The sequence below is a fragment of the Pleurodeles waltl genome, chromosome 8, assembly GCF_031143425.1.
Source record: "Pleurodeles waltl isolate 20211129_DDA chromosome 8, aPleWal1.hap1.20221129, whole genome shotgun sequence".
NCBI classification, from domain to species: Eukaryota; Metazoa; Chordata; class Amphibia; order Caudata; family Salamandridae; genus Pleurodeles; species Pleurodeles waltl.
Genome location: NC_090447.1, coordinates 1,501,364,084 through 1,501,387,709, shown reverse-complemented (window position 1 = coordinate 1,501,387,709; position 23,626 = coordinate 1,501,364,084). Strand labels below are relative to the sequence as shown.

Genomic DNA, 23,626 nt, shown 5'->3' with positions numbered 1-23,626 from the left:
ACTACCCATTAATGTTGACAGAGGAAGAGGTCAGACTCCTCTTTCAGTCTGTCAAGTGGGATTAGTTGCCCATTGTGACATAGGGACCCAGTTGTCAACTATTGTCCTTGCTCCTGGTGCATCAGAGTGGCATCTGAGTAGTAACCTCTGCCTTCAGCTAAACCCACCAATGGAACGGCAGGCCCATACAATTGTCTAGACAAAGTTCTGTATGACCATGAGATGAGGTCATTGAGCGCACTCAATTTCCGCTCAGGTTCTAGAGTGACTGCATCCACTTCACTTTTAGATACTGCCATCCTCATTTGACTCAGTTCATAGCTTAGTCCATCATCTAACAACATGGCCAGCCACTGAATCTGCGCCACCAAGCAGTACAAAGCAATACAAATGAAAATGAAGTAAAAACCATGGCAGCTCCAAAGTGCCCAAGGATGCTCTATGATGAGCCCCAGCACATATGAAGTCCTGGAGTCATATTTTCAGGCCTCTAATCCAGCTTGCTGGTACCCACATGGGGATGTTGGCAAAAGTAATGAAGAAATATCAAGAGTACAAACATTTCAATCAATATCACCCTGGCCATTAACAATAGTTTCAAAGACTACAAAAAGTCCAAACTGACCTTTAAATTCCTCAGAGCTGCACCCAAATTACCAGCAATGAGGTGATGAGTTTTGTGACATATACTCACCCCAGGTATCAACAAATGTTCCATTCCCAAGTAATACCCAAGTTGTCAACATCCCTAGGCCACCCTGCATGGATTGGTCTACAGAATACGCACAGGTTTAGGACCAATTGGTGCTGAGGCCTGAAATTCTGCCTGATTGCTCCAGACATCCAATCCTAGGTGGTAGCCCTTCCTCCTCATTATTCAGGAACATCAGCATATTATCTGCATAAAGTGATATTATATGCATCCTATCCTTTAACAGATAGCTTTGTTTCAATTCTGAGGAGCTGTGTGAATTGCTTGATTGCCAGGAAAAAGGGCACGAGGGAGTGGGGGTGTAGGAAAGTACCATCTTGCCAGGCATGTTACCCCCATTTCACTGTATGTATGTTTGTTTTTGCCCTTATGTCACTGGGATCCTGCTAGGCAGGACCCCAGTGCTCATAGTGTATGCCCTGTATGTGTTCCTGTGTGGTGCCTAACTGTATCACTGAGGCTCTGCTAACCAGAACCTCAGTGTTTATGCTCTCTGCTTTCTAAAATTGTCACTGACTAAATTTACCAATTCTCATTGGCACACAGGTACACCCATATAATCCCCTTGTATATGGTACTTAGGTACCCAGGGTATTGGGGTTCCAGGAGATCCCTATGGGCTGCAGAATTTCTTTTGCCACCCATAGGGAGTTCAGACAATTCTTACACAGGCCTGCCACTGCAGCCTGAGTGAAATAACGTCCACGTTATTTCACAGCCATTTTTCACTGCACATAAGTAACTTATAAGTCACCTATATGTATAACCCTCACTTGGTGAAGGTTGGGTGCCAAGTTACTTAGTGTGTGGGCACCCTGGCACAGGCCAAGGTGCCTCCACATCGTTCAGGGCAAATTCCCTGTACTTTGTGAGTGCGGGGACACCATTACACGCGTGCACTGCACATAGGTCACTACCTATGTGTAGCATCACAATGGTAACTCCGAACATGGCCTTGTAACATGTCTAAGATCATGGAATTGTCACCCCAATACCATTCTGGTATTGGGGTGACAATTCCATTATCCCCCGGGTCTCTAGCACAGAACCCAGGTACTGCCAAACTTCCTTTCCGGGGTTTCCACTGCAGCTGCTGCTGCCAACCCCTCAGACAGGATTCTGCCCTCCTGGGGTCTGGACAGCCCTGCCCAGGAAGGCAGAACAAAGGATTTCCTCTGAGAGAGGGTGTTACACCCTCTTCCTTTGGAAATAGGTGTGAAGGGCTGGGGAGGAGTAGCCTCCCCCAGCCTCTGGAAATGCTTTGATGGGCACATATGGTGCCCATCTCTGCGTAAGCCAGTCTACACCGGTTCAGGGATCCCCCAGCCCTGCTCTGGCGCGAAACTGGACAACGGAAAGGGGAGTGACCACTCCCCTGACCAGTACCTCCCAGGGGAGGTGCCCAGAGCTCCTCCAGTGTGTCCCAGACCTCTGCCATCTTGGATTCAGAGGTGTTGGGGGCACACTGGACTGCTCTGAGTGGCCAGTACCAGCAGGTGACGTCAGAGACCCCTTCTGATAGGCTCTTACCTCTCTTGGTAACCAAATCTCCTTTCATGGTAGCCAAACCTCCTTTTCTGGCTAGTTAGGGTCTCTCCTCTGGGGTATTCTTCAGATAACAAATGCAAGAGCTCACCAGAGTTCCTCTGCACTTCCCTCTTTCGACTTCTGCCAAGGATCGAACGCTGACTGCTCCAGGACGCCTGTAAAACCGCAACAAAGTAGCAAGACGACTACCAGCAATATAGTAGCGCCTCATCCTGCCAGCTTTCTCGACTGTTTCCTGGTGGTGCATGCTCTGACACTGGAAGCCAAGAAGAAATCTCCTGTGGGTCGACAGAATCTTCCCCCTGCTAACGCAGGCACCAAAAGACTGCATCACCTGTCCTCTGGGTCCCCTCTCATCCTGATGAGCGTGGTCCCTGGAACACAGGAGCTGGATCCAAGTTACCCCCACAGTCCAATGATCCTTCAGTCCAAGTTTGGTGGAGGTAAGTCCTTGGCTCCCCACACCAGACTGCAAACCTGTGTACTGCGTGATCTGCAGCTGCTCCGGCTTCTGTGCACTTCTCCAAGGATTCCTTTGTGCACTGCCTAGCCTGGGTCCCCAGCACTCCGTCCTGCAGTGCTCAACCCTCTGAGTTGGACTCCGACGTTGTGGGACCCTCCTTTTGTGACTCTGAGTTCACAGATCTTCTAAGTGCCTGCTCCTGTACTTCTGCGGGTGCTGCCTGCTTCTGCGGGGGCTCTTTGAGTTGCTGAGTGCCCCCTCTTTCTCCTCCTCCAAGGGGTGACATCCTGGTCCTTCCTGGTCCCCAGCAGCACCCAAAGACCTCTACCGCGACCCTTGCAGCTAGCAAGGCTTGTTTGCAGTATTTCTGCATGGAAACACTTCTGCAACATCCAGAGACGCCGTGAGACATCTTCCATCCAAAGGAGAAGTTCTTAGCCCTTTTTGTTGTTTGAGAATCTTCGGCTTCTCCCACCCAGAGGCAGCCCTTTTGCACCTTCATCCGGGGTTTCCTGGGCTCCTGCCCCCCCTGGACACTATCGCGACTCTTAGACTTGGTCCCCTTGCCTTGCAGGTCCTCACGTCCAGGAATCCGTGGGAAGAGGGGGTGAAAGGTCATTCTTTTTCTTTTCTCTTTGTTTCTAGGTAGGGCTAACTTGCTGCTACTCACATTGTTCCGTGTGAATGTGTCCTTTTAGCAGGCTGGTTTTCCAAGGGGTGTTAATGTTAGCCCATTAGCAGGACTTGTTTGAATTTGCATCTGAAAAGCTATTTCTGCCCTCACACCCACTAGGCTGTTTAACAGGGGATTGATTGCCTGTAAGAACAAAAAGGCAGCGGGCCAGGAACTACATTTTATTTCGCATTTCACAACTCTGCTCTTCGGCACTATGACATGCAATGCCATCATCTGTTTTTTATTTCAGCCAACAGCATGTTGCATTGTGGGGCTTGTAGTTTTGCTTTAAAAGTTTATTTATGGGTCAAAAGCACAGCATACAAAGTTCTGTTGTCTGAAATGCCTGAATTGGCTGGAGGTGTCATACATAACGTAGAGCCACTTGTCAGCTACGTTTTACAATTTTACAAAGTGGCCTACTTCATTTTAAAAAAGCTGCTTGGTCCACACAAGAAACCAGAAGTAAACTCTACTTGCATATTTTGTGAGGGTTCACTCTTTTACTCACATTGTGCATTAAAACAAGCATTGGTAATGTGGATTGCTTTTTTCTATAGAGGAGTATAAAGCTTTATGCCAAGCTTTATCACACAACGTGGACACCCGCAGTGTAATCTTCCCTAACACAAATGATAATGTTAAGTGCAGCAACAGGAAGAACATCACACAATGGTCTCACACATATGGGACAAGTAGAACAAAGGAAGCTAACGCAATAAAGAGTAAGTGAGAGGCGTTAAAGGACTGTTCTTTTTGTAAACAGACAAACATACAGGAAGTACAAAACGTCTGCAAAAAACAGCCAGTCCTTTTACAGAATTACCATACATTCATGAACTCATATAGGAAGAAGCATGCTCACCTACCTAACATGGTATGCTTTATCAGTGGGTTCCATATCTTGCCCTGGGAAGCATTCAAGAGTACCAGTGCCCACTGGTTGTACAGTCTCATAGTTTCCGATTTTGGGTAAGGTTATGTCACGTATGTTGACATTTATGTACTCCCTTTGTTAAACTGTCAGACCTATATTATATTTTATGTGGGTGAGCTAAAAATGTTTTTTAACTGAGGCCTCCCAAACACATGATTAAAAACAGAAGAGCTGAGCAACTGACCCTAGTTCTCTTTTCCATCATCACGTTTTGGTGCTCGAATACTGCTCCTTTGGGTTCAGAAGTTTTCCAGATTAATTTAGGTGTCTCACGTAAAATATTGTGGAGCAATCCCTGCTTCATAGGGCATGTTTACCAGCCTCAGAAGGTTAAAGGGCTATGGGGCAGGCTCGCAACAGGCTATCGTCAAGGTTGTCAGTATGCAGTATGTTTCCCAGGGAAAGTCATTGTAATCACAGCCTGCACTATGAAACAGACCATGCCCATGCTGCCAAGGCACACTCGCAACTGACTGGGCGTGGGCGGCATGAGTGAGTAGGCCTTGAGACCGCAAACTGTACACCCAATACCAAAGCATCTCCTGCCTCGCTGGAAACACCAATAGGAAAGGGATAGGAGGCGGTAACCACCAGGAGGCATAATTCCCTGCAGCCCCATCTGTGCGGCATCTTGTCTGGAAGAGACATGTGGAGGTGGCTTAAGGGAACAACTTTTTGCTCATCCTGGACTGCCCTCTCTTTTCAAATACCTGCAACTGAAACTTTATTTATAGCGGAGGTACAAACTGGTACATAAAAAAGTGTACTTTGGAATGCTTCATTTTAGCACCTTAGTTTGTACTGCTGTTGTGAGTGGCCTTTATTACAACTAATGAACCACCCCCTTTCTGTGATCAGGGCCCTGCAACTAGTTTTGCCCAGGGTGCAATAACAGCTTCTGGCAGGCCTGGGCATGTTGTGCAAGGGTATTCAGATTATCGATTGTTTTTTATTGGAAGGGGAAACAGCATTGTAACACCCCCGGTCATAAACCAGGTACACCTTAGACAGAACAGTGCAACCATCTCTCTTTCAGAGAACAAGTACAGTTAGGGTACCAGTGGCACAACGAAACTGGAGGGGAGCAGAACCTGAAGGGGGCCCCCCTCCTGACTTACTCAGGCCAGGTGCTGTGCTGAGGGGGGCCCCAGTGAGTGAATATGTGACACCTTCTCAATTAGCTGATTTTCCAGGTCAGCATCCTAAAAAGTCTGCTGCTGTTAGTCTGAGACTTGTTTTTATTGATTACTTTTATGTCTCGCATTGAGAAATTGCAGTAACCTCGTAGGTCATCATTATTTTGAGCAGCCTCGCCACAGCCTAGTTAACTATGCTGTAGGCAGGCACACAGGTGCCAACCTCTTCGAGAGGGGTTTGCATGCGTGTGCTTCCGGGTTTGTGCCATCCCAGCCTCGGTGCTGCACCTGTTCAAGCTGAGGGCACCAGTGAGCCTTGGTTCACTAGATGGAGGTTGCATCAACACATTAAGCTCGATACCTTGTGCTAAAAGTTTAATCGGCGAAGGGGAAACAATAGTTGTATTTAAAATAGATCCAGAAAGGTATCTGATACCGCTCCATGCTGGCATTTAATAAGAGGAAGAGTTGGGCACCAGCAGAGGTCACTAAGGGCCATATGTATGAACACATTTTCCCATAGACATAGAATGGGTAAAAACCTTTGATACATCTGGCCCTAAATGTGTAATCTCAGTAAGACGCCAGACAGTGCTAGAGAAAGGTAAAATGGGATTCTTCATGTGCTGTAAATGTCATATAATTGTTAATTGGATTCAGTGAATTAATGTGCATGCCAATGAATAATGAATATAGTCCAAGAAGTTAAACTCCATTACCAGTATCTCCAGAGGGGACAGAGAAGGGACACCCTTGTCACATTTTGCAAGTTCTGTTGTGATTTTGCTAGTTTGGTGCTTTGTGTCACATGAGATTAAGCAGGCAGTTGAAGCCTCTGCAGCCATGGGAGGTTGTTTACTGCTCCCTGAAGGGCTTCTCAGCTACCAATCCTAGAGTGTCAGTGATGAAACAACAAAGGAAGACAGAAAAAAACAAATGGCACCCAAAAGAGGGGTCTGGGACACAATTCTTAACAATTCCTCTCATAGCTCTCCCTAATTCCCTTTCCAGTGTCATTTTCTGGAGATAGGGATCTATGAGATAATGAATAATGTTAAAATGACAAATACATTACTGGAGAAGTGATTATGAACAGCACATATGAGGAAACTTGTCTTTTGTATTGAAATGACCATTATATAAGGGATAAAGTGCCCCCTGCTGTACATTATAAGGATATTACAAGTCAGTGATGAGTTCCATAACCATATAAAGGAACAATGCCGAAGGTCAAACTCGTTTATAAGGTTATGGCACTTCGAGGTAACTTGCAATGTCCTTATCAGGCATTTCAGGTGGTACTATAACGCATAGTCACACCATCACCTTTCCACAAACCAGAAACCTTGGTGCATAGCTCTTTTATATGAAAGAGCAGGCATGTTTGCAAAAATGAAAAATACAAATAAAACATCTAGTGCAAAATTAAACACATAAAAAACCTGTTAGATTTTTGTTACAAACAGATATTCTAAACAGTCCAGTACAAGTCAGTAATTTAATTAAAAAAACAAAAGCTGCAGCAGCTTTGAAAAAAATCTAGATTTTCTCTATCTAGGGAGTGGAAAAAATAAAAATGTTCTCTGCTTGTCATTGTAAGCTATTAAAATAGAGTAGAATAAAGAAAAGCAATGTTCTGTTTTCGTTGCTTTTAACAGCTGCTTCGTTTCTGCTCCCTGACCTACCTTTCACTGTGGCTGCTGGTTTTGGCAGCAGGCATTGTGACATCAGTACGCCTCTGTAATAGCTTACAATAGTCAAGTTCTAACGCCTTATCTTTGTAATTGGAGACTGAGTGTGTCACTAGCCATCGATTATAAAGAAATCAGAGAAGTGTATTTATACAGGGATTACAGAATCCCATGTATTATAAATAAATCATTAAGAATGAACTGAATGAGTTCAACATCATGCGAATGATCTATCGATGTGTCTGTTGTTTACCTAGCAACTGTTAATAAAAAGATTTGTTTTTTTTTAAAGTATAAACTAAATGGAGAAAGTCCATGACTCCAACACTAACTTCACCACTAATCACAACAATAATTCTAACCCTAGAGACAGTCCTAATGATCACAACCACCAGAGCCTTTACCCCAAAATTAACTCTAAGCAAATGTCTAAGTACAGTCCTAAGTTTAAAACTAAACTTGAACATCACCTTAGCCCATGAATGCCCATATGCTTAACCCTGACCCTACAATGCTAAATTCATTAACAGCCAACTCATGCATGTTTCCAAGGTTTAATAGGTTTTCTTCATTACTACTGAATATATATAAATTCTTGATTTTCAATTTATTTGAATCATAATGGGTTTCTTCATACCGGTCTCATTATTTCACATATTACCAGACGATATAATGGCAGACTATATTGTGATCCATAAAGGACACCTCATAATGGCTGACTAAGGCTTCATCCTGAATGGTTAAATGTAGATAAGTATCGTTCTCTGATCAAGCATCCTTCCTCCTCTGACATCCTGCAGTATGAGTGAACCCCAGCAAGCACTCCTAGGAGTCCCATAGAGAGGGGCACCTACCCAGGGTCTTCAGGGGGTCCCCATAGCTGACCTCCAGTTTTACACTAACTGGTCTCTGTGGCCCATATCACCGCATTTGTGTTGTTTTTGATGCAAAATTGCGCAAATTTACAAAACACAATTGGGGCCTATATTTATACTTGTTTAGCGCCGCATTTGCGTTATTTTTGACGTAAAAGCTGCGCAAACTTACAAAATACAATTATATTTTGTAAGTTTGTGCCACTTTTGCGTCAAAAAATGACGCAACTACGGCCCTAAAAAAGTATAAATATGGGCCTGTATTTTGTAAGTTGTTGCTGCTTTTTTGTGAAAAAATGACGCAAATGCAGCGCAAAAAAAGTATAAATATGGGCCTATGTCTCATTGACGGCTAGGCATATGAGAGCAAGCCCTAGAGACTTGGGCAAACACCCAGAAAGTGTTGACTTTGCTGGGCCCAGGAAACACAATATTAGCATCTTCACTGTCATTCCCCATTGTCCACCTATCCCAAAGCGCTCTCTTTAGTGGTTTGGGAACCACCAATGTCCCCACACACACACATCCTTTCAGCCACCGGGATGCTAGTGCCATTCTCTTCCTAATTCAAGAGTGGTGACAATTTCCCCTTTATTTCCTGGGCCATGAGAAATATGTTGATGTTTCGACCCTTATTAAGGTAAAAGCGTGCATCTCTCTACTAACATCATAAGTGGGAAACCCTAGAAAATTGAAAATACTACTCACACTCGAATACGTGTTGGCTCCTGCCGTGATCCCTCTCCCTAAACATTTTGGTGCCCTGCGCCATATGAACTCAGATTCTCACATATGAAAAACCAGCTCGTAATCAGGTAAAGAGTGTATACAGCCCTATAACCTCTGGCTGCGCCTTGGACCGATCAACTCCAGCTACAAAACACAGCCCACTCTCCAGAAAAGTTGAAAACCATGGAGACACTTAAAAAAAAGTGAAATCATGAATAAAACAAGAAACTTCATAAACAATTAATGCAGAGCTTGGCTAGGAACAAAAAAACATGCAGATGCTAAGCAAATCATATGGAAATACCATTCAATGAATATTCAAAGGAATGGCAATGAATTTTCAAATGTAATCAAATATATTCAAATTTGTATCTGAATATTCACCAGCATCTGCAGTACAATTGCGCTTCTTCTGCCACTTGCGTCATGAATGCAGAGTTGTGCCAGTCCCCTTAACTGTGTCCTTAACTACCTCCATTACTACATAATCGATAAGGTAAGGTCGAGAGATCAGGTCTTGCCAAGTAAAAGGCTCTCCATCCCAGGCCAGAGTTTCAGTATCTACCAGTACAGCTCAGGAGCCCAGAAGAGGGACACTGGCCAACCTGTGTGGAGATGTATCATTTATGTGCACTTACAATGAGCAGGAAAGGATGCTGGGAATGCAAATTGCACTGATCTGGCTGCTCCTGTGTAAATGGAACTGTATTTATAGTCAGCAAAGGACTATCTTGAAAAATCAACTTACACATAGGGGGTCATTTTGAGTTTGGCGGGCGGAGTAAGCCCGCCCGCCAAGCTCCTGCGGTCAGGTTGCGCCAGTGCAGCCGCCTTCCCCCGGGCCCCATTACAAGTTCTCCACTGGCCCAGCGGGGAACAGCTCACAGTATTGACGCCAGCTCATAATGGAGCCGGCGTCAATCTTGCGGTGCGTAGCAGACAGTGAAAAGCGTGATGGGGCTGTCTATGGGGGCCCCTGCACTGCCCATGCCAAGTGCGTGGCACTGCAGGGGCCCCCATGGAGCCCCCTGCACCCTGTTTCCGCTAGCTTTTACATGGTGGTGCAACCGCCATGTAAAAGCTGGTGGAGAGGGGGCTCGTAATCCCCTGGTGATGCAGCGCCACCCTGGTGGATTAGGACTGCCAGCACCGCCAGTCCCTCCAGTGGAGGGAAACTAGCGGTCCGACCGTGGCCAAACCACCACAGTCATAATGTGGTGGCCTGACCGCCGCCAAAGCGATCGGACAACCGCTTTGGCGGCAGTCAGACCGCCACCATGGCCCTGGCGGTCTGTAGACCGCCAGGTTTGCAATGACGGCCATAATGTTTAATGGCACCAATAAAACTTGTAGCACTATTAGCGACGGCCAACAAATCCCAGACATCAACTTGTACCAGTAGATATAAGTACACATAAGCATCACATTGAATATGTCTAGTGTTGTGCAGTACTGTGCACCCTCTAGAGCTATGCATGACATCAGTGGCACAATGCAAAATGATGCCCCCCTCAGCAGAATGGGCTTAGGGGGCCCTACGCCTTGTATATGTCACAAGTATTCATTGACCTTGGGCTGAATTGGGCAGGACACCCTACAAGGTTTGGGTCCCCCTGGGCCTACGTTACGCCCGGGACAACATGTGAACTTTATTAGGAGGAATAGATGTGCTATAGCCTTCTTCTAAGGCAGTTGTGACCGAGGGAGGTGAATGGTCTATCTTTGCCCATACAAATAAATACCTTTGGAAAAAATGTGAAATATAAAACTATCCCCAATGAAGGATAAGCAAGGAAAGTTGATTGAAAAACAATACTCTGTTGAATGAAATAGACCACATTTATGTAAAATGTGCCTACCCTAACACGACCACATATTTTGGGACAAGAAGTCTATTTCCTGATCACCATGGGATGATTTATAATGAAAGAATTTACCTCTTCCTTAGCACTCACTGCAATGAAAATGAGTCTAGTTATTTAGAAAGCGCCTAACACCATCATGTAGCTGGCTTCTAGGTAGCCCCAATTTTGACAAATATGGAAAGTGAGACACGGGGACCTAAAGTTTTGTCTTGCCGAGGGCCAGTGCTGTCTGGGCTCTGAACTTGGCTCAGGTCTGAGGGGCCGGTTGGGCGAGTAGTGTGTTCTGGGTTTAGTGGGCTGGATATCAGCTCACACCTGCTGGATTCTAGCCTGGTCCGACCCGTGAGAAGAGCTTGACAGGTCCGAGCTCCCGGCAGTGCTGGTCTGTCTCTCCACTAGGCTTGGACTTGGATATAAGCTGGTTTAGCTGAGATGGCATGGAAAGGTGGCTCGTTACAGGTTAGGCAGTAGGCTAGATTGAAGTCTATCATACAATGGCCTTTGAATTGTGCTGCCTATGGTTGGACCAGAATGGACATTGTAGAAGGTTACATTCCACACTGGGCTACACTTCAGACAATGTAGGAAGATGTGTCTGTATTGCTGCCAAACCACGCTCAATCAGTGGTGAATTTTTAAATCGCTACCAAGAACATAAAGTGAATGACATCACTTAGTACCAGACTGCTCAGAGACGTGCAACAAACAGGTTTCAATCCCAGGGGTTTGGGGGGCTATTCATTGATTTATGCCTTTGAGGTTGGTAACATGAGTATGGTTGAGTTGCATGACAACATCCCTGGAGAGTCAGGGGCAGCCCCTCCGCCAAGGCAGAGGAGCGTCGCCCCGCTGCTGAAAGCAGAAAAATAAACTGATAATAAAAGTATTTTATTATCACTTTATTTTTCTGCTTTCTTAGGGCGGGGCAGGACCAGCATCTTCCGTGTCAGCACAGGGAGGAGTGGTATGTGCACTTCAAAGTGCGCATGTCAGTTTGGCCGGCCAAACTGACACGCGCACTTAGAACCTTCCTCCTGGCTCTGTTGCACAGCCTGGTAGAGACCAAGTGCACTCTCCGACTCCCTCCCTGAGTGGTATTTCAGCCCGCTCAAGTCAATCCCAGCGCTTCTCTCATGCTGAGTAACAGCATGAGATGAGCATCGCGATTGGGTGGGGAGGGGAGGAAGAATAGGAAAAAAAAGAAGATTTTATTGAGGCGGCGGAAGCAGCAGGACACCGAGGCAGCAGGTACATTTTTTTTTTTTTAATTGCCCCTCCACCCGCCCTGCACGCTGGCCCCACGCCCCTTCCTGACAGCAGCGGCTACTGTGGAGACTGGAGATAGTTTGTAGCACCATCAGACTCTAGCACAACTATCAATAGCCGGTATTATTCTTTCATAATTATGAAAGTAAGATTGTCCCGTCAAAATTAATGAAGTAAAATACTTAAGGTGTTGAGGTTTGCACCAAAAACACAAACAACTCAATAAAAATACTCCTTCTACAAACACATCATTGGCTTTTAGAGGCAATGTCCCGTATAGTTCTGTGCTGTGCATCCCCTGCCGGTGTGTGGACAGGAGACTTGAGATGAGATGAGGACAGGGACCACTGTTGTGTGCTGTGCATCATCTGCTGGTTTGTGAACAGGAGACCTGGGATAAGGGGCAGAGACCACTGGACCCCTCTACAGTTGTTTGCTGTGCATCCCCTGCTAGTGTGTGAACAGGAGACCTGGGATAAGGGACAGAGACCATTGGACTCCCTGTACGGTTGTGTGATGTGCATTCCCTGCCGGCGTGAGAACAGGAGACCTGGGATGAGACGAGGAGAGAGACCACTGGACCCCCTGTATAGTTCTGTGCTGTGCATCCCCTGCCGGTGTGTGAACAGGAGATAAGGGACAGAGACCACTAGACCCCCTGTACAGTTGTGTGCTGTACATCTTCTGCCGGTGTGTGAACAGGAGAACTGGGATGGGAAGAGACGAGGACAGAGAGCACTGGACCCCCTGTACCGTTCTAAGCTGTGCATTCCCTGCCAGTCTGTGAACAGGAGACCTGGGATAAGGGACAAAAACCACTTGACCCCCTGTAAGTTGTGTGCGGTGCATCCCCTGCCCGTGTGTGAACAGGAAACCTGGGATAAGGGACAGAGACCACTGGACCCCCTGTACAGTTGTGTGATGTGCATCCTCTGCTGGCGTGTGAACAGGAGACCCGGTATGTGACGAAGGCTGAGACCACTGGACCCCCTGTACAGTTGTATGAACAAGAGGCCTGTGCATCCCCTGCTAGTGTGTGAACAGGAGATAAGAGGAAACGTCCTAAACAACCCATCCTGAACGACGCAGATGTTTTCAACGCGAGCGTAACGACGCTTGCCTGACCAATGCATGGCTTTTTCTGTGCCTTAACCATGCATGTGCTGAACTACGCACATGTGTGATTAAAGTACAGCAAAAGTCATGCTTTGTTTGGGAGAGGACGTGGTGAGGTAAGTGGAGCTGTGTCAGGGATTGGGGTGGAGGGTTTGGGTATTTTTTTTTAAGGGATTAGGGTGGGGGGTCGGTGTATTTCTATTTTGTGTTTTTAAGAGGCGGGGTGGGGGTTTGGGTATTTTTTTTTGAGGGATTAGTGTGAGAGTCTTTTATTTTTTTAAGGGGCAGGGGTGTTTTTTTTTGTTTTTTTTTAGGGCTTAGGCTGGGGGTGGTAGTTTTTTTTTAAAGGGGTGGAGGAAGGTTTAAGGAAGGGCATGAGGAGAGAAGAGGCGGAAGGATCAGGAGAGGACGCGGTAAGGTAAGTGGGGTTGGGGCAGGGTTGGTGGATAGTTTTTAGAGGTGGGGGTGGATTTAGGGCTTAGGGTGGGTGGGGGAGTTGGGATAATTTAGTTTTTGGGGACGGGAGTAGGGGGGGTCAGGATAATTTTTTTAGGGCTTGGGGTGCGTGGGGGGTTGGGGAGTTTACTTAGGGGGAAGGTTTTAGGGCTCAGGACGGGTGGGGGGACAGGGTAGTTTACTTTTTAGGGGTGGGAGTCGGGGTAGATTTTTTTAGGGCTCAGGCAGGTGGGGGGTTGTGTAGTTTACTTTTAGGGGCGAGGGTGGGGTGTTGGAGTAGTTTTGTGTTATGGGGAAGGGCTGGGGGGTCAGAGTAGGGTTTTTTTAGGGTTCAGGGTGGGGGGTCGGGTACTTTTGTTTCTAAGGAAGGGGTGGAGGTTAGGATAGCATTTTTTTTTAGGGAGGGTCGAGTAGTTTTGGGCCTCAGGGCGGGTGGGGGGGTTGTATGATAGAACCACGCATGCCGTTTCCACACATGCTTTTACTAGGCATGCTTTTACAACAGAATTAATTGTACAGGCATGCACGGTAAAGGCATGCGTGGAAACAACAGGGTCGTGGTTCTGACCGCGTTGTTACGTCATGCGTTGTTCTGGCATTTGTCGTTTCATCATACAAACGGAGATAAGGGACAGACACCACTGGACCCCCTGTACAGTTTTGTTCTGTGCAAACACTGCCGGCCAGGGGTGGCTCCTCAGCATCACCCCCTAATCCCCCCGTCAGCACCAGAAGCTGCAAAGCTTTAAAGATAAAACAACACTAAGCTTTGAGCAGCGTCATGATTGGCCGCATGGCAGACTGGGAGCCTGCAGTGCAGCGGAGAGGGGCGGGGACGTTCAGGTCAGTTTTTTTTTTACTATTTCTTTTTTCTTTTTGTTTTTTCACCCCCCTCGTCCTGCCTTTTTTCCAAGTCGCCAGCCGCGGCTGCTGCCGGTGTGTGAACATGAGACCTGTTATGAGGAACAGAGACCACTTGACCGCCTGTTGGGTTCTGTGCTTTCCTTGACATTGTGTGAACCTGGGATGAGGTGAGTTTTGTGACCTCAGATGTTTCTGCTCCAGAGGCCCTCCACCCTTAGCAGGCACAGACCTCCTTAGACTACAATTATCTTCCAGATAGGCATGTGAGACTCTGTCAATAGCAAACGGACCAACAGAGGAAAAGCCCCCCGACACTCCTCTTGGTTTCCTTACAGGGGAAGGACAAGTCGCTCCATACGTTGTATTGTACATTAGCAAACATCACAGGCTTTTGTTTTCCAAAAAATAATCTTCTGAGGCTCCACCTCATGCTTTTGCTTCCACTTTCAGTTCACAGGTTAGAAATAGTTTCTGCTACTTTTTGTTGCTGCACATGGATCGTCGGACATGTTGCACACGGTCATAAGAAAAGCAAGGGAATATGTTACTGGTCAATTAAAAATATCAACGGAACCAACCTAAGGCAACGGAGACCATTAACTAACTTCAATCGGCCGCTGCAATCCGATGGAGTTTTCACAATGGCAGCTCCTTGACTTGCACAGCACCTTCGTCCGTCGCTCGGCCTAGGAGAAACCATTTGTAACTGGTCCACTGGAGTTTTCACCAAGGCCCCACTCCTCAGCTACTCCTGCCTGGGATGGCGTGGGTCCTGCAAGGACCGTGCACACCTGCTTATCACCAAGTGCAGCCACAATTCTTTGTTTCAGCAAACCTATTTACGTTGTAGGATTTGCGTAATTTTTTTATGCAAAAGCGGCGCAAACGTACAAAATACAATTGTATTTCCTGTTTGTGCCGCTTTTGAGTAAAAAAATGACGCAAATGCGGGCGCAAAATAGTATAAATATGGGCCTAAATACTTTGACACAATACCTATTTTTGTGAAACTAGGAAAAAAAACCTACACGCAGATTGATGTCCTGAGGAAGCCCCACATGAGAGATCGAAACACAATGCATCACGCACAACGCTGACGTATACCAGTGGAGTTTGCTCAGAAGACTAGGAGAGAGTGAAGTCTCACAGGAATATTTGGTTTTGAGAAATGGAGTCATGTACTGGCTCATACTTTTCTGGACTCTCAGGGGGACAGATTGATTTCTTGAATTTGTCAAAAAATATGGTGTTTTTTAATGTGATGCTGTTTGGGCCCTTTACAATAATGTTTATTTTCATGCTCCGAATAAGTATCTAACAGCGACTGCGATACAAAAATATCGATCTGTTTATTAGATACGTACAGTGTGATAAGTCTATGTATCATATACAAAGAAAGCAGAGTCAGGTTTCAATAGATATATACCTCAAACAGACCAGAAAGTGCTTTGTGATCCTTCGTTGAATTTAATGTGAATTTATAGTCAAGCGGGGGATCCTGATATATTTTTGCTGGCTTCACAGCACTTCATCGAAACTGAGTTATTTATGGAGGCCATATTCGGACACGATGCAGTGCTCGGCAATCAAGTGTATTATATTCTGTAATACATTAAAGGTCAAAATAACCAGAATATTACCCTTCCATCAGGGCTTTAAGTGCGCCCGGTCTCAGATCCAGTGGTAATTAAAAATGGACATTGAAGCAGGCCCCTATCGCGCCCTGTTTTATGTTCTTTACTTTACTGGTAAACACAATGGTCTCTGAATAATGACTGTAAAAAATGTTAAGGGAAACCGTGTCAGCAGTTTAGTTACTGATTGGATTTCACATGTTTTCCTTAATCTCGAAGTCCCGGATGTGTTACGTATTTCCAGGATGTTTTGTTTTTGTATTTTTTTCGTGCAGCATATTACTCTTCTATGGTGCATACTTTGAGCTCGGTCGCTTCCAGGGGCCATATTATGATACCAATGCACTTTTCCTGTTTGTGCCACGGTGCACCTTCAAGCAGGTGCGCTGTAAGGAAATGCCTCCTTGGCATGGTTGCCCCCTGACTTTTTGCCTTTGCTGATGCTATGTTTACAATTGAAAGTGTGCTGAGGCCTGCTAACCAGGCCCCAGCACCAGTGTTCTTTCCCTAACCTGTACTTTTGTATCCACAATTGGCAGACCCTGGCATCCAGATAAGTCCCTTGTAACTGGTACTTCTAGTACCAAGGGCCCTGATGCCAAGGAAGGTCTCTAAGGGATGCAGCATGTCTTATGCCACCCTGGAGACCTCTCACTCAGCACAGACACACCGCTTGCCAGCTTGTGTGTGCTAGTGAGGACAAAACGAGTAAGTCGACATGGCACTCCCCTCAGGGTGCCATGCCAGCCTCTCACTGCCTATGCAGTATAGGTAAGACACCCCTCTAGCAGGCCTTACAGCCCTAAGGCAGGGTGCACTATACCATAGGTGAGGGTACCAGTGCATGAGCCTGGTACCCCTACAGTGTCTAAACAAAACCTTAGACATTGTAAGTGCAGGGTAGCCATAAGAGTATATGGTCTGGGAGTCTGTCAAACACGAACTCCACAGCACCATAATGGCTACACTGAAAACTGGGAAGTTTGGTATCAAACTTCTCAGCACAATAAATGCACACTGATGCCAGTGTACATTTTATTGTAAAATACACCACAGAGGGCACCTTAGAGGTGCCCCCTGAAACTTAACCGACTATCTGTGTAGGCTGACTAGTTCTAGCAGCCTGCCACAAACCGAGACATGTTGCTGGCCCCATGGGGAGAGTGCCTTTGTCACTCTGAGGCCAGTAACAAAGCCTGCACTGGGTGGAGATGCTAACACCTCTCCCAGGCAGGAATTGTCACACCTGGCGGTGAGCCTCAAAGGCTCACCTCCTTTGTGCCAACCCAGCAGGACACTCCAGCTAGTGGAGTTGCCCGCCCCCTCCGGCCAGGCCCCACTTTTGGCGGCAAGGCCGGAGAAAATAATGAGAATAACAAGGAGGAGTCACTGGCCAGTCAGGACAGCCCCTAAGGTGTCCTGAGCTGAGGTGACTCTAACTTTTAGAAATCCTCCATCTTGCAGATGGAGGATTCCCCCAATAGGGTTAGGATTGTGACCCCCTCCCCTTGGGAGGAGGCACAAGGAGGGTGTACCCACCCTCAGGGCTAGTAGCCATTGGCTACTAACCCCCCAGACCTAAACACGCCCTTAAATTTTGTATTTAAGGGCTACCCTGAACCCTAGAAAATTAGATTCCTGCAACTACAAGAAGAAGGACTGCCTAGCTGAAACCCCTGCAGCGGAAGACCAGAAGACGACAACTGCCTTGGCTCCAGAAACTCACCGGCCTGTCTCCTGCCTTCCAAAGATCCTGCTCCAGCGACGCCTTCCAAAGGGACCAGCGACCTCGACATCCTCTGAGGACTGCCCCTGCTTCGAAAAGACAAGAAACTCCCGAGGACAGCGGACCTGCTCCAAGAAAAGCTGCAACTTTGTTTCCAGCAGCTTTAAAGAACCCTGCAAGCTCCCCGCAAGAAGCGTGAGACTTGCAACACTGCACCCGGCGACCCCGACTCGACTGGTGGAGATCCGACACCTCAGGAGGGACCCCAGGACTACTCTGATACTGTGAGTACCAAAACCTGTCCCCCCTGAGCCCCCACAGCGCCGCCTGCAGAGGGAATCCCGAGGCTTCCCCTGACCGCGACTCTTTGAACCTAAAGTCCCGACGCCTGGGAGAGACCCTGCACCCGCAGCCCCCAGGACCTGAAGGACCGGACTTTCACTGGAGAAGTGACCTCCAGGAGTCCCTCTCCCTTGCCCAAGTGGAGGTTTCCCCGAGGAATCCCCCCCTTGCCTGCCTGCAGCGCTGAAGAGATCCCGAGATCTCTCATAGACTAACATTGAAAACCCGACGCTTGTTTCTACACTGCACCCGGCCGCCCCCGCGCTGCTGAGGGTGAAATTTCTGTGTGGACTTGTGTCCCCCCCGGTGCCCTACAAAACCCCCCTGGTCTGCCCTCCGAAGACGCGGGTACTCACCTGCAAGCAGACCGGAACCGGGGCACCCCCCTTCTCTCCATTCTAGCCTATGTGTTTTGGGCACCACTTTGAACTCTGCACCTGACCGGCCCTGAGCTGCTGGTGTGGTGACTTTGGGGTTGCTCTGAACCCCCAACGGTGGGCTACCTTGGACCAAGAACTGAACCCTGTAAGTGTCTTACTTACCTGGTGAAACTAACAAAAACTTACCTCCCCCAGGAACTGTGAAAATTGCACTAAGTGTCCACTTTTAAAACAGCTATTTGTCAATAACTTGAAAAGTATACATGCAATTTTGATGATTTGAAGTTCCTAAAGTACTTACCTGCAATACCTTTCGAATGAGCTATTACATGTAGAATTTGAACCTGTGGTTCTTAAAATAAACTAAGAAAAGATATTTTTCTATACAAAAACCTATTGGCTGGATTTGTCTCTGAGTGTGTGTACCTCATTTATTGTCTATGTGTATGTACAACAAATGCTTAACACTACTCCTTGGATAAGCCTACTGCTCGACCACACTACCACAAAATAGAGCATTAGTATTATCTATTTTTACCACTATTTTACCTCTAAGGGGAACCCTTGGACTCTGTGCATGCTATTCCTTACTTTGAAATAGCACATACAGAGCCAACTTCCTACATTGGTGGATCAGCGGTGGGGTACAAGACTTTGCATTTGCTGGACTACTCAGCCAATACCTGATCACACGACAAATTCCAAAATTGTCATTAGAAATTGATTTTTGCAATTTGAAAAGTTTTCTAAATTCTTAAAAGACCTGCTAGGGCCTTGTGTTAGATCCTGTTTAGCATTTCTTTTAGAGTTTAAAAGTTTGTTAAAAGTTTGAATTAGATTCTAGAATCAGTTTTAGTTTCTTAAAAAGTATTCCAACTTTTAGAAGCATAATGTCTAGCACAGATGTGAATGTGGTGGAACTCGACACCACACCTTACCTCCATCTACAGATGAGAGAGCTAAGGTCACTCTGTAAACTAAAGAAAATAACAATGGGCCCCAAACCTACCAAAATACAGCTCCAGGAGCTTTTGGCAGAGTTTGAAAAGGCCAACCCCTCTGAGGGTGGCAACTCAGAGGAAGAGGATAGTGACTTGGAGGACAATTCCCCCCTACCAGTCCTATCTAGGGAGAACAGGGTCCCTCAAACCCTGACTCCAAAAATAATAGTCAGAGATGCTGGTTCCCTCACAGGAGAGACCAACACCTCTGAAATCACTGAGGATAACCCCAGTGAAGAGGACATCCAGTTAGCCAGGATGGCCAAAAGATTGGCTTTGGAAAGACAGATCCTAGCCATAGAGAGGGAAAGACAAGAGATGGGCCTAGGACCCATCAATGGTGGCAGCAACTTAAATAGGGTCAGAGATTCTCCTGACATGTTGAAAATCCCTAAAGGGATTGTAACTAAATATGAAGATGGTGATGACATCACCAAATGGTTCACAGCTTTTGAGAGGGCTTGTGTAACCAGAAAAGTGAACAGATCTCACTGGGGTGCTCTCCTTTGGGAAATGTTCACAGGAAAGTGTAGGGATAGACTCCTCACACTCTCTGGACAAGATGCAGAATCTTATGACCTCATGAAGGGTACCCTGATTGAGGGCTTTGGATTCTCCACTGAGGAGTACAGGATTAGGTTCAGGGGGGCTCAAAAATCCTCGAGCCAGACCTGGGTTGACTTTGTTGACTACTCAGTGAAAACACTAGATGGTTGGATTCAAGGCAGTGGTGTAAGTAATTATGATGGGCTGTACAATTTATTTGTGAAAGAACACCTGTTAAGTAATTGTTTCAATGATAAACTGCATCAGCATCTGGTAGACCTAGGACCAATTTCTCCCCAAGAATTGGGAAAGAAGGCGGACCATTGGGTCAAGACAAGGGTGTCCAAGACTTCAACAGGGGGTGACCAAAAGAAAGGGGTCACAAAGACTCCCCAGCAGAAGGGTGATGAGACAACCAAAACTAAAAATAGTAAAGAGTCTTCTACAGGCCCCCAAAAACCTGCACAGGAGGGTGGGCCCAGAGCCTCTTCACAAAACAATGGGTACAAGGGTAAAAACTTTGATCCCAAAAAGGCCTGGTGTCATAGCTGTAAACAGCATGGACACCAAACTGGAGACAAGGCCTGTCCCAAGAAAGGTTCCACTCCAAACTCCCATCCAGGTAACACTGGTATGGCTAGTCTCCAAGTGGGATCAACAGTGTGCCCAGAGCAAATCAGGGTCCACACTGAAGCTACTCTAGTTTCTGAGGGTGGGGTGGATTTAGCCACACTAGCTGTCTGGCCGCCTAACATGCAAAAATACAGACAGCAACTCTTAATTAATGGGACTAGAATAGAGGGCCTGAGGGATACAGGTGCCAGTGTCACCATGGTGACAGAGAAACTGGTTTCCCCTGGCCAATACCTGACTGGAAAAACTTACACAGTCACCAACGCTGACAATCAGAGAAAAGTACATCCCATGGCAATGGTTACTTTAGAATGGGGAGGGGTCAATGGCCTGAAACAGGTGGTGGTCTCCTCAAATATCCCAGTGGACTGTCTGCTTGGAAATGACCTGGAGTCCTCAGCATGGGCTGAGGTAGAGCTAAAAACCCATGCAGCAATGCTGGGTATCCCTGAACTGGTGTGTGTGAAAACAAGAGCACAATGCAAGGCACAGGGTGAAAAAGTAGAGCTGGAGTCTGGAAAAATGGCCCAGCCTACCAAGAGAACAGGAAAGTCAGTTGGGAAACCAACTGCAACACAGCAAAAGAAAGGGAACCTCTCTTCTCAGGAAGAAGTTCTGCCCTCTGAGGGAACTGAGCCTTTGGAGCTTGAACCTTATCAGGTTGAGCTCTTAGGCCCAGGGGGACCCTCAAGGGAAGAGCTGTGTAAGGGACAAGAAACCTGTCCCTCTCTTGAAGGCCTTAGGCAGCAAGCTGCTGAAGAGTCCAAAGGCAAGAAGAATGGAACACATAGGGTCTATTGGGAAGATGGGCTCCTGTACACTGAGGCCAGAGACCCCAAACCTGGTGCCACTAGGAGAGTGGTAGTGCCTCAGCTGTTCAGAGAGTTCATCCTAACATTGGCCCATGACATTCCCCTTGCTGGACATTTGGGACAAACCAAGACGTGGGAGAGGTTAGTCAACCACTTCTACTGGCCCAATATGTCCAACATGGTTAAGGAGTTTTGCCTCTCCTGCCCCACCTGTCAAGCCAGTGGTAAGACAGGTGGGCATCCAAAGGCCCCCCTCATTCCACTTCCAGTGGTGGGGGTGCCCTTTGAAAGAGTGGGTGTGGACATAGTTGGTCCACTGGAACCTCCCACAGCCTCAGGAAATATGTATATCCTGGTAGTAGTGGATCATGCTACCAGGTATCCTGAAGCTATTCCCCTTAGGTCGACTACTGCCCCTGCAGTAGCCAAGGCCCTCATTGGTATCTTTACCAGAGTGGGTTTCCCTAAGGAGGTGGTGTCTGACAGAGGTACCAACTTCATGTCAGCATACCTAAAGCACATGTGGAATGAGTGTGGAGTGACTTATAAATTCACTACACCTTACCATCCACAAACTAATGGCTTAGTTGAGAGATTCAACAAGACATTAAAGGGCATGATCATGGGGCTCCCAGAAAAACTCAAAAGGAGATGGGATGTCCTCCTGCCATGTCTGCTTTTCGCTTACAGGGAGGTACCACAGAAGGGAGTAGGGTTCTCACCCTTTGAACTTCTGTTTGGTCATCCTGTAAGGGGACCACTTGCCCTTGTTAAAGAAGGCTGGGAGAGACCTCTCCATGAGCCTAAACAGGACATAGTGGACTATGTACTTGGCCTTCGCTCTAGAATGGCAGAGTACATGGAAAAGGCAACCAAAAACCTTGAGGCCAGCCAACAGCTCCAGAAGTTTTGGTATGACCAAAAGGCTGCACTGGTTGAGTTCCAACCAGGGCAGAAGGTCTGGGTTCTGGAGCCTGTGGCTCCCAGGGCACTCCAGGACAAATGGAGTGGCCCTTACCCAGTACTAGAGAGGAAGAGTCAGGTCACCTACTTGGTGGACCTGGGCACAAGCAGGAGCCCCAAAAGGGTGATCCATGTAAACCGCCTTAAGCTCTTCCACGACAGGGCTGATGTCAATCTGTTGATGGTAACAGATGAGGATCAGGAGGCAGAGAGTGAACCTCTCCCTGATCTTCTGTCATCAGACCCAAAAGATGGTACAGTAGATGGAGTGATCTACTCAGACACCCTCTCTGGCCAACAGCAAGCTGATTGTAGGAGAGTCCTACAACAGTTTCCTGAACTCTTCTCCTTAACCCCTGGTCAGACACACCTGTGTACCCATGATGTGGACACAGGAGACAGCATGCCTGTCAAGAACAAAATCTTTAGACAATCTGACCATGTTAAAGAAAGCATCAAGGTGGAAGTCCACAAGATGCTGGAATTGGGAGTCATTGAGCGCTCTGACAGCCCCTGGGCTAGCCCAGTGGTCTTAGTCCCCAAACCTCACACCAAAGATGGAAAGAAAGAGATGAGGTTTTGTGTGGACTACAGAGGGCTCAATTCTGTCACCAAGACAGATGCCCATCCAATTCCAAGAGCTGATGAGCTCATTGATAAATTAGGTGCTGCCAAATTTCTAAGTACCTTTGACTTGACAGCAGGGTACTGGCAAATAAAAATGGCACCTGGAGCAAAAGAAAAGACAGCATTCTCCACACCTGATGGGCATTATCAGTTTACTGTTATGCCCTTTGGTTTAAAGAATGCCCCTGCCACCTTCCAAAGGTTGGTGAATCAAGTCCTTGCTGGCTTGGAGTCCTTTAGCACAGCTTATCTTGATGATATTGCTGTCTTTAGCTCCACCTGGCAGGATCACCTGGTCCACCTGAGGAAGGTTTTGAAGGCTCTGCAATCTGCAGGCCTCTCTATCAAGGCATCCAAATGCCAGATAGGGCAGGGAACTGTGGTTTACTTGGGACACCTTGTAGGTGGAGGCCAAGTTCAGCCACTCCAACCCAAGATCCAGACTATTCTGGACTGGGTAGCTCCAAAAACCCAGACTCAAGTCAGGGCATTCCTTGGCTTGACTGGGTATTACAGGAGGTTTGTGAAGGGATATGGATCCATTGTGACAGCCCTCACTGAACTCACCTCCAAGAAAATGCCCAAGAAAGTAAACTGGACTGTGGACTGCCAACAGGCCTTTGACACC

The 23,626-nt window shown here is 47.0% G+C and overlaps 1 protein-coding gene across 2 annotated transcripts in view; it reads left to right on the top strand.

Moving 5' to 3' along the window:
- The window catches only part of CD247 (CD247 molecule), a 186,524-nt gene that overhangs the window by 138,129 nt on the left and 24,769 nt on the right, over window positions 1–23,626 (top strand). The gene's annotated exons all lie outside the window — the stretch shown is intronic.